The sequence below is a fragment of the Clarias gariepinus genome, chromosome 9 (assembly GCF_024256425.1).
Source record: "Clarias gariepinus isolate MV-2021 ecotype Netherlands chromosome 9, CGAR_prim_01v2, whole genome shotgun sequence".
NCBI lineage: Eukaryota > Metazoa > Chordata > Actinopteri > Siluriformes > Clariidae > Clarias > Clarias gariepinus.
The window spans coordinates 4,247,501-4,256,297 of NC_071108.1; positions in this window are offsets into that span (position 1 = coordinate 4,247,501).

Consider the following 8,797-nt stretch of genomic DNA (forward strand, 5'->3'; position numbering starts at 1 on the left):
CAGTCACCCCGAAGTATGTCATTGGTATTATGTTACGCAAAAAGAGTTTTATTTGAAAATACGTTTGCCTATTTAAAATTGTTCTGCTAATAAAGGAGTTCTAGGTATGAAAGAAGAACTATATTTCAGAAGATTTTCATGACCCAATTTCCACCTAGAATGACCTGCAGACAGGAGAGAGAGACAGGAAGAGGAAAAAAGAGACTGAGATACAGAGGACCATTAGCAATAGATACAGAAAGACACTAGACAGACAATATAAACCAACAACAGAGACATAGACACTAGAGAGAAAGAGGCAGACACTATGTGTGTGTGTGAGAGAGAGAGAGAGAGAGAATGATGATCCATTGCAGGTCACACACACACACACACACACACACACACACTATGGGCAATTTGGGGAACAAAAATCAACCTAACCCTCCTGTTGGAGGCAGGAATCGAACCCGGAACCTGGAAGTGCACCGTAACAGTGCAAATCACTAAGATCAATAGATTTCTACTTCCCTAACACACTTGTTTTGGGAACACAGTTACCTTTACAAAGTTGATTGCGTTTGTGAGGTGTTTCATTTCTTCTATCGTACAGAAATTTGGCAAAACTAACCATATGTTATTTAAAGATGAGATAATATGTTATATTTATAAAGAGTGACAAAAAGTGACCTTAAATAAGGGTCTGTTGATGTTTTGTAACACCCAGGAAACAAATTTATGCTGTTGTCATTATCACATGACATAGCAGCTATTAATACATAAATTTCCCCCTTATTCTCTTCTGGTTCTTGAGAAAAAAAATGCAGTTATTATGTAACTAACAAATGTAAAAAATAATAATAAATAAGGAAACACTTATTAAGAACCAAGCAGGAACTGGAGACTCCTTACATAAATGTTAAAAATAAATGTTTATTTATTAAAAAAAAAAAATCAACAATCACATGTTTTTGTTGGTCATTTGAAGTATTTACCATACTTATATACCATCCCTTTTATACATTACTCTTTCTCTATAGTGTTCTCACGGGACGCGAGTTACACCCTGGACGGGTCATTTACAAGCACAAAATAGAAAAGCATAATCTGCGTTTCTTTGGACTGTTGGGGGAAACCCATCAAACACACTGACCAGAGATGAGACTCGATCCCTCGACCCTGGAGCTGAGAGGCCACCGTGCATCTCTTACAAGTCCTGTTTTGATATCTAAACCAAGAGCATTATTATAGACCTGTGATTTACCTCACAACTGGAATCTATTCTCAGAGCTGTTTTATCTACAACAAATATTTTCAACAGCACTGTGGTGTAATTATGGTGATGTGTGTATAGTACATGGAGCAGTAAACACCACAGAGTGTCAAGATGTTAAGCAAACACTCATATAATGACTTTAGTAGTTTATCTAAAGGTTTATTAGAGGCAGTGTGTCTGTTTTACTGCCTTAAGACGTGAAGTCAATACCATTCTTTGAAATCTTTCGAAGTATGAAAATCAAATACGGTAAGATGGTCACATGAGAAACGTTGTCATGCACATTCTATTATATGACTGTTTTTGCAAATCTATTATTTTCACTTCCTCTTTTCTCAGTGTTTCCTCTATACCAGGTCTGACATTTTTAATGCATCTTTGTTGCTCACCATTTCCTTCTCTCACAACCCTGATGTCATCTTGATAGCAATTATAAGCAGGCCATTTTAATATTTCTAAAATTGCTTAGGAAATTGCTTTGGAAAGTCCCTTTAAAAAAGCTTTTGGTAAATATAAGTGGATGTCCAAATGCCCATGGAGCTAGTCTTGCTGGGTTGCCAGGGACGCCTTTTTTTTTTTTTTTTTTTTTGCAATAATAGAGATCATAACATGTCCCTCTCAGGAGCTCAGAAGAGTAAAAGTTCTGAAAAAGGCAGGGACAGGATGTCACATCCTTTGGACAAATGGCCATACTATCAGTCAATACTGGAAGATTGGTGGTTCTGAGCAGAAATCACCAACATTTGAGAACTATGCAAGGAGAATCAACTAAAAGTGCAAGTGGAACCAGCAACACACACCACATAGACAATACATACTGTTTTGAAGACTAGACGTGTTAAAAGGGCTGTTTATCTGAAGGATTTTGCGTAAATGGCTTTTATATACTGTATGTTTGAAAAAGATTTAACAAGTTTAGTAATGAGGGGAAAACCTAGACACCAAAGCAATTAACATTGAAACCACCAAGGTTTTCTGATTCTTCTTGTACCACTGGGATGACTCTGGCCCCTCTGGGCATGGCTCTGCAGGACCATTGGTGGTGTGCTGTGGTATCTGGCACTACGATGTTGGCAGCAGATCCTTTTGGGTGCTGTGGGTTGCAGGGTGAACCCTTCATGGGCTGATGTTGTTTGCCTGGTGCACCCCATGGATGGTTAATAAGATTGGGATCTGGGGAGTTTAGACGCCAGGTCAGCGGCCTTAGGCTGTTTACCTTGTGGAAGTCTGTGGTACACTGGACGTTCTATTACTCTTCTATCAATCATCGCCAGAAATTACTTTTCTGTGGGATTGGACCTGACTGGCTGGCCTTTGCCCCCTGTGGGCATGGATGAGCGTTGGGTGCCCATGATCATGCCAACAGTTTACTGGTGATAAGTGTTATTCAGTTCACCTGGTGATGGTGCCAATGTCATGGCTGATTAGTGAATAACAAATAAGAAAACAAACATGCCACAGGTGCTGCGGTTTCCTGTGTTGCTGTTGAAAAATCCACTTACTGTTCCTCTTTTCCTTGGGCACTACACGTGATACACCTAATTTTGTTTATCTGCCCCTCACGAGTGTAGCAGAAACATAAACAGTGCATGGGGTTTTCCATGAACAGTCCAAGGTTTCAAAATATATAATGGTATTTAGACTATATGGAAAAAAAGTTTGTCCAACCATCACAAACATACGTGCTTGCTGAACATGCCATTCCAAAGTTAGTGCCTCTTTGGCCCCTTTAGTGAGTTCAGGCACTGATGTGATGTTAAGGAGGCTTTAATAACAATTCAACTCAAAAGTGTTCACAATGTGGTTAAGGTCAAGACTCCTGGGTTCTTCTACTTCACCTTTAACAAACCTTGTCATGAGGCTTGCTTTGCGCACAGGCGCATCATCATGCTGGAACAGTTCTGGGGCTGTTAGTACCAGTGAAGGGAAAGCTTCATGCCACAGTGTACAAACCCATTCTTTTACATACAGTTATTTGCTTCCAAATTTCATGGGCCATCCTGAGTGGCCAGATTGACCATATTTCACTGGCATTATGCAAAATGCAGTAGTCTAAGATGACAAGGAACTGAACAAGCAATGGAGACTTCTGTAAAAAAAAAAAAAAAAAAAACCCTATGTCATGTCAGCAGCGTGTGATGTGATAAAAGAGGTGTTTGAGCAGAAATTTGGATGCACTGTCAAATGATGTAGGTGAAGATTTCTCAAGGTCAATCACAAGATCTTGACATCATGATACATTTCCAGAATCTCCACCAACTCACTCTGTCATCCTTAAGGTGCCGATGAGTCTGCCAAGCATCTTGAGATCCCTGTGTCTGGGGAAGGAACAGAGATGATGATTTGCGAGTCATAACCACAACCGTGGTATAAATAACCAAATGCGCAAGGGGAGCCAGGGCTGAGCCTTGTGGGACACCAGTGGAAAGATCAAGATGTGGATGATCACCTGATACTGCTGTCTACAGGCACAGTTTCTGGAGGCCAAACTGCTTAACACCTTGATTGATCGTTTGCGACCTGGTGGTGGGATTTAAACCTGGAACCTCCTGATCAGCAGTCCAACACATTAACCACTAGGTGCTGATGTACATATTTGCACAACCTTATAAAAAAACAAGACTTTAATCAAATTCGTCTTCTGTGCTATTTCCTGCACTTTTGCAAATGTCATGTTGTAGCTAAACCACATCCTTTGATACACATGACACCTCAGTCACATGGTCATGATGGCACAATTACATTTACACTACATCTACTGTACAAACTTTTCTAATAGCGCATGTACAGTAGTCATCTAAATTAATCACATCAGAAGATGCCAGAGTGATGTAGCAATTCCCAGACGTTTGCATGCAACACATATTACATTCTGCGGAAATCACTCATAGTCATAGAATTGTACAACGCATCTATTTATATTTATATATGTATATATATATATATATATATATATATATATATATATATATACTGTATATAGTGGGAAAGTTTTTTTCTTAATTTAAGTTAAAATTCAAGATTCATTACAGGTAAACTAAAACATTTTAACAGCTCATAAAAAAAAGAATATTTTATTTGAAGTTTGCATCAATAACTATGCAATTCACATTGTGGATACAGTGTATCTTCTGGTCTAGTTTAGTATGTGCACCCACTCATGGGGAAGACCGGTGACTTGACAGTTTTCCAGGAGACAATCATCAACACATTGCAGTGTCTAAGTGAACTGCTAGTGTCTTACCATCCACCACGCCTACTTCGATCAAAGCATGCAGGCTGCTTGTCAGTACCTCGTATTATAAAAACTAATATGAAAAGCTCTTGGGGGCGGAGCTTTTTCTTACAAAACCCCAAAGTTATGGAATAGTCTTCCAAATAGTGTTCGGGACTCAGACACAGTCTCAGTGTTTAAGTCCAGGCTAAAAACCTATTTATTTAGCCAAGCATTTTTATAAATAGATTTGTCTTGGGTAAAGGAGCAGATCTGGGGGACTCATGGACGTAGAGTATTATGGTGAACTGGTATGTTTAGATGCTGTCTTCCTCACTCTCATTGATCACTCAGGTTTGTTGACGGTGAGGTGTTTGGTTGCTTTACATCTCAGGAAGCCCTCATGTCTGTGTTTCCTTCTGGCTCTCCCTTTTAGTTATGATGTCATAGTTAGTCCTGCCGGAGTCTCTGCTTGCACTCTACACTAAATATACATCACATTATACATTATGTGACTGCAACCATACCTAACTGTTATCTCTCTGCTTCTGCTCTCCCCTCTCCTGTTCTCTCTCCCTCTCGAGCTACACATGTCGTTCCTGAGCTGCCAGTGATCCAGACTCCCTCTGCCCTCTGGACCCATCCTGGTGCCCTGCTTCTGGTTGGAGATCTCCTCGCATGGATGCCCCGTATGTCTCTATGGGATGCGTCTGGTGTCTGGGGACGGTTTCACTCTACCATGAAGACGGTTCTGGCCTCGACTAAGGTTGACAGCTGTTTCTCTGAGGACTTGACTTGGCTGCAGTTGCTCGATAGTTCAGGACTGGAATTATCTACAAGTCTACCTGAACCTTCAATAACTACCTGGACTCCATATTTACATCAATTAACATCAACTGTTATACTGAACTGCCTGCCACCTAACACACAGTATGAATGCAGATCAATTCCTGCTCTCTGTTTCACTCAAATGAGGATGGGTTCCCTGTTGAGTCTGGTTCCTCTCAAGGTTTCTTCCTATTACCATCTCAGGGAGTTTTCCTTGCCACTGTCGCCCTCGGCTTGCTCACCAGGGACAAACTGACCTGTTTGGAATCTACTTTTTATTCTGGTGTAAATAACTGGTATTATTCAGTTTAGAACTGAATTTGCTTCCAAATCTATCAGGAAGTCTATTAGAACAAAAATCATTACATTAGTACATTTTTATACGCAGACCACAGATTTGCTCATGTGATTTTAGACAGAAGTGCAAAAAAAAGTAAAGTTTAGCCACAAACGTTCTGCGTATTACCCCTACAGTGATACAGGAAATACCTAAAAATAAATAATGTTCGGATAAACCAGTCATGAGACCAAACATGAATAAAATTCAACCAGTGGAAAATCAGATGGTCCCTGCCATGTTGGATGTGAACTTCGCATATGAACAGAAAAACAGAAAATCAACAGAAAAAACAAAGACGTGCAATTTGCATTTTGGTGTCCATAAACAGGTAGCGGACGACAACAAACACAGGCTTAAATGTGCTGTTAAATGTGCTCAACCATGCAATGTGCAAATAAACCTATTTTTTTTTGTTACTTTTATTGGCGTGTAATCAAATACACGTGTCACTCTTTCTGTTATTTGCGTGTAATTTGATACACGTCACTCTTTCTCTGTTATTGTTATGTAATCAGATACACGTGTCACTCTATAATATTGTTGTGTAATAAGATACAAACACCACTGTTATTGGTGTGTAGTTAGACACACGCATCAATCTGTCACTGTTATTGATCATTAGCGTGTAATTAATCAGATACACATCACTCTTTATCTGTTATCGGCCTGTAATCAGATACACACGTGACTCTCACCGTTAGTGGCATGTAAACAGATATATTTGTCTGTCTTTATCTGTTATTGGTGGTGTCACTCCATCACTGTTATAAGCATGTAATCATATACACACGTCACTCCATCAAGAGGGTAAGTCACAGTAGGTCAAGCAAAGGCCATTCAAGAACTTGGGAGAGCTTGACAAGTGAGGCCGGAGTCAGTGCATCAAGAGCCACTACGCATAGACCAAGTTTAGACAGAGTTACCAGAAGAACTCCTGCACATGTGTTCCTAGTATCAGGCCATTCCAGAAACCTAGATGACGTCCGAAGTGTCTTACCCGAGCTGAGGAGAAAAAGAAATAATTTGGAAATCAAGGTCTCAGAATGTGGAGGAAGACTGGAGAAGCACAGACTCCAGCCCAGTGTGAAGTTTCTACAGTCGGTGATGATTTCGGGCGTCATGTCATCTGCTGGTGCTGGCCCAGTGTGTTTTATCAGGTCAAAAGTCAATGCAGCCATCTACCAGGAGATTTTAAAGCACTTCATGCTTCCGTTTGCTGAGGAGCTCATGGTGTTGCTGATTTCGTTTTCCAGCAGGACTTGGCACCGACCCACAGTGCCCAAAACTACCACTAACTCGTTTGCTGATGCCTGACCTGAACCCAAATAGAGAATCTATGATCTATTGTCAAGAGGAAAAAGAGAAACACAAACTCACCAATACAGACGAGCTGAGCTGCTATCAAAGCAACCTGGACTTTAATAATGGCTCTGTGTTGCATTGATGCGATAATTCTTGCTAACCAAGTATTGGGTGCATTAATTAACATAACTTTCAGAAGTTAGACAAATTTTTATTGTCATTTTTTTTCACTGATCTTAGTAATATTGTATAATATTTTGAGGGTTTTCGATTTTCCTGTGCTGTAAGCCGTCGATATGTAAATTAAAACCAAGAAAGACTATTTTCCCACTATAGGTTTTTTGTTTTCGAGATGCACTGAACATATCATTTTTCTTGAAATATAATAGCTTTATTTGTTATTTTGTTATTTATATGTTCAGATTAGTTATCATTATTGAGCAGCGATGGGTGGGCCAAAGCACCAAATGTACAGGAGATTTGTGTGATGAGCTTGGGCATGCATGTGAACTTTAAGCTGCAATGTATGATGCACACTGTGCTACACTTCCTGTTTTTAAAACATTGAAAATGTATTTGTAATATATTTGATATAATTTTAATATTTATAATTTGATATATATTTATATTTGATATAATTTTATCACCAAATCTGATAAGGGTTGTAGCTGGAGGAGGGGCTAACAACCCCCTGGTGCTGGGTACCTGTTTGGTAGCTACTTTAGATTCTGGTGTAAATAATGTGTATTACCCCTACAGTGATACAGGAAACACCTGAAAAATACATAATTTTCGGATAAACCAGTCATGAGACCAAACATGAATAAAATTCAACCAGTGGAAAATCAGATTCGTCCCAGCCATGTTGGATGTGAACAGCGCATTTGTGCGACTGCATGAATCCCAACAGGAAAAACAAAGACATGCAATTTGCATTTTGGTGTCCATAAACAGGTAGCGGACGACAACAAACACAGGCTTAAATGTGCTCGACCATGCAATATGCAAATAAACCTATTTTTTTTTTATTACTTTTGTTGGCGTGTAATTAGATACGTGTCACTCAATCACTGGTATTGTTATGTAATCAGATACACGTGTCACTCTCTCTGATATTAGTGATTGGTCACTCCATCATTGTTATTAATGCGTGTTATCAGATACGCATCCCTCTTTCTCCGTTATCGGCATGTAATCAGATACACACGTGACTCTCACTGTTAGTGGCATGTAATCAGATGCATCTGTCAGTCTTTCTCGGTTATTGGTGTGTAATCAGATACATGTTCGACTCTATTACTGGTATAAGCCTGTAATTATCAGTGATGTACGAGGACTTTGTAGTTATTCCAGGTTTTGTGCCTCTCAGGTATATTTCTGGCCCCGCCCACAGGTATCTTGCACCCCTCGGACACACTGGCTCTTTAAAATAAGACTAAACTAAATTAAGACCCATTCACGAAGTATAAAATGTTTTGGTGGGAATCAGGCTTCAAAAGCCATCCACTGTTACATCATATTGCGTCTTTTTATCAGGAAGTTTTATATAACGTTGATAAATTAGTTCCTCAACACAGTGAACACAGTGTATTGAGAAATCCAAAGGATCCAGAGTATAAAAGACGCATTATGGTCAAGTAGGATAAAAATAAAAAAAAAACTTTTAGTGGCACACAAACATCCAGCTTTAGCATCAATTCAGTAGAATTTCACGATGATGAATTCCAAAGCGGTCAAATTTTTTTTGTTTTTGGGCTGTTTCACACAGTCTGGTGATCATACTGTAGATGATAAAAGTGGTTTCATTATAATAAAATTGAATGACTGAATGAACTCAAAGTAAAACAAATATTTGTAA